The sequence below is a fragment of the Montipora foliosa genome, chromosome 6, assembly GCF_036669935.1.
Source record: "Montipora foliosa isolate CH-2021 chromosome 6, ASM3666993v2, whole genome shotgun sequence".
Classification (NCBI taxonomy): domain Eukaryota; kingdom Metazoa; phylum Cnidaria; class Anthozoa; order Scleractinia; family Acroporidae; genus Montipora; species Montipora foliosa.
Genome location: NC_090874.1, coordinates 38935795 through 38938294, shown reverse-complemented (window position 1 = coordinate 38938294; position 2500 = coordinate 38935795). Strand labels below are relative to the sequence as shown.

Below are 2500 nucleotides of genomic sequence, written 5' to 3'. Positions count from 1 at the left end.
AGCAAATGAAGCTTTCTTCTTTTTGACTTTATCATAAAAATCCCTGGTTTGGAAACTGCCAGGTCTTCTTAGATCAACCCAGTCCTCAGGGTCGTCACTCTCCGAATCTGTGATAACATCACCAAGCCTTTGGTGTTCTTCTTGCACTCTTTCACGTCTACTTGCCAAATACGCTTGTCGTAACTGCTCTACAAGATGTTCTTCTTCTGGACTGAGGTCACTTTCGGATAAGTAATGAGAAAAGTCAAGCAACATGTGATCAAGAACTTCTGTGCAGTGAGTGAAAGTCATTTCCACTTCTAACGCAAACGAAAACCAGTTAATCTTATTCTCACGCAACACAAGCAACAAATGTTCATATGATGGAGTGAAAGTCATTGCAACATTTGTATCAGTTATATCTGGATCCCTTCCCATCAAACCTCCTCCTTCACCTGCATTGCTTCTTCCCAGCTGTGTTTTGCACATGTCTATTACACCAGTCAGTCGACCTGCCTCGAGAATAACACCTAGGTGACCTTCTTTGTGATCACTGGTACCCTCAGTGCTTTCACTTGAAGATGCTGTGTTCAACTGATTACTTTCACAATCTGACTGGCTATCTAAAGAATCGCCATCCTCTCCAGAATCACTTTCAAAATATCCAAGTGTTTCAAGTACGACCTTCTCCTTAGCATTTACTACATCATCCACTGCCTGCCTTATCTTATTGTACTCTTGAACAGCTTGAGCCACTTCATCTCTCTCCTTGTGCAAATTACTTATATCATATATTCTTTGCCCTTGCAAACCTGACATCCCTGCATTCGATGCAACCCGGAGCAATTTCCTATCAGCCTCGGTGCTTGCCATGTCACATAATATCTTCAAAGCTTCTCTGTTCAGACCCACTGAGTACCCTGGTTGCTTTCACTTGGATTATTTCCTTCCAGCTGAGTTTTGCCCATATCTATTGCACCACTCTTCAGTTGACCTGCCTCGAGAATAACACCTAGGTGACCTTCTTTGTGATCACTGGTACCCTCAGTGCTTTCACTTGAAGATGCTGTGTTCAACTGCTTACTTTCACAATCTGACTGGCTATCTAAAGAATCGTCATCCTCTCCAGAATCACTTTCAAAATATCCAAGTGTTTCAAGTACGACCCTCTCCTTAGCATTTACTACATCATCCACTGCCTGCCTTATCTTATTGTACTCTTGAACAGCTTGAGCCATTTCATCTCTCTCCTTGTGCAAATTGCTTATACCGTATATTCTTTGCCCTTGCAAACCTGACATCCCTGCAGTCGATGCAACCCGGAGCAATTTCCTATCAGCCTTGGTGCTTGCCATGTCACATAATATCTTCAAAGCTTCTCTGTTCAGACCCACTGATAACTTCTGTTCTGGAACTAATTTCTCCATCAGATTCTGAAGCTTGTCATATGCGGTGGACGGACAATACTCCAAAACGTACAATGTACCTTTAGCTTCAAAACAACAACAGGCAACTGCATTAATCGTCGAACTGCTTTGTCACATTTATAAGCCTTGGAAACAAACTGAGAACAATACAACCTTTTCAAAGGAACAACACCCTAAGTTTCAACCTGTTTTGCAGCTTCAATCAAAGGTACACACATTTTGCAACTTAATGGTCAGCCATGCTGCTCTTGACAGTACATCTTCCTTGCCAGTTAAAATTCTGCAAGTGACAAGTCTTTCAAGTGAGACACGTGCATTTCTCCATCTTTCACATCATCTGTCAAGTTTTGTCCCACATACTTTAAGTATCTTTCATAAATTTCATAACACAACGATTGGTTACTACTAGAATTTTTTGAAGACTCCTGACCATGAACTTTTACTTCACTCTGGTCTTGTATTTCGGCAGATGCTTTGCCTTGTTGCAGCAATTCTGAGTCACCTAACAGAGGGGAGTTTTCACATCCTTCGCTTCCTGATGGTTTTTTCTTTGCTTCAGACTTTGTTTCATTCTCTGACTCATCAAGAATATCTGTGTCAGCTCCACTCTCATAACTACTGCTTGCCCTTTTAAGCCACCTTCCGAGCCCTACTGACGGAGTGTTGGTATTCTTCTTTGCACTTTCTTCTTTTTCCTTACCATGTTTCATCTGGCTTTTGCCTTGCTTAACTCAGCCAATTCTTTCAGTTTCAGCTGCTTCTGATTGGTTATTTCCAAGATTGATTTATTGATTTCAGCTGCTTCTAAGAACTTCTCTGCATTAGAGTACTTTTGCTTCTGTTTTTGCAAGAGGGCAATTGTTTCTTGATGTGATTGGATAGCACTTGACACATTCTTGATATTTTCTTCCCTCATACTGCTTTGTAGATATTTCCTTTTTGGCTTTGGTGCATGTGTAGCTGTCTTTCCAAACTTAGAGGACCGTGATGTTTTCTTGCTATATGCATACCTATCCTCATCAACTTTCTTTCTGGCAAGGGCAAACAATTCCCCACGATTTTGAAGAAGTGCACAATCATTCTTGGCTAATTCC

General features: G+C 41.3%; 1 protein-coding gene across 2 annotated transcripts in view; it reads right to left on the bottom strand.

The window, feature by feature from the left end:
* The window catches only part of LOC138009052 (uncharacterized), a 7891-nt gene that overhangs the window by 2676 nt on the left and 2715 nt on the right, over window positions 1–2500 (bottom strand). Inside the window, exon 1 of one of the 2 annotated variants that reach the window (XM_068856343.1) lies at window positions 1–447. This exon is cut by the window's left edge and continues 1757 nt beyond it. The exons of the other annotated variant lie outside the window; for it this stretch is intronic. The gene's annotated coding sequence lies outside the window, so the exon portion shown is untranslated. Of the gene's footprint in view, window positions 448–2500 lie in introns of those variants that run through there. 2 annotated transcript variants of the gene reach the window in all.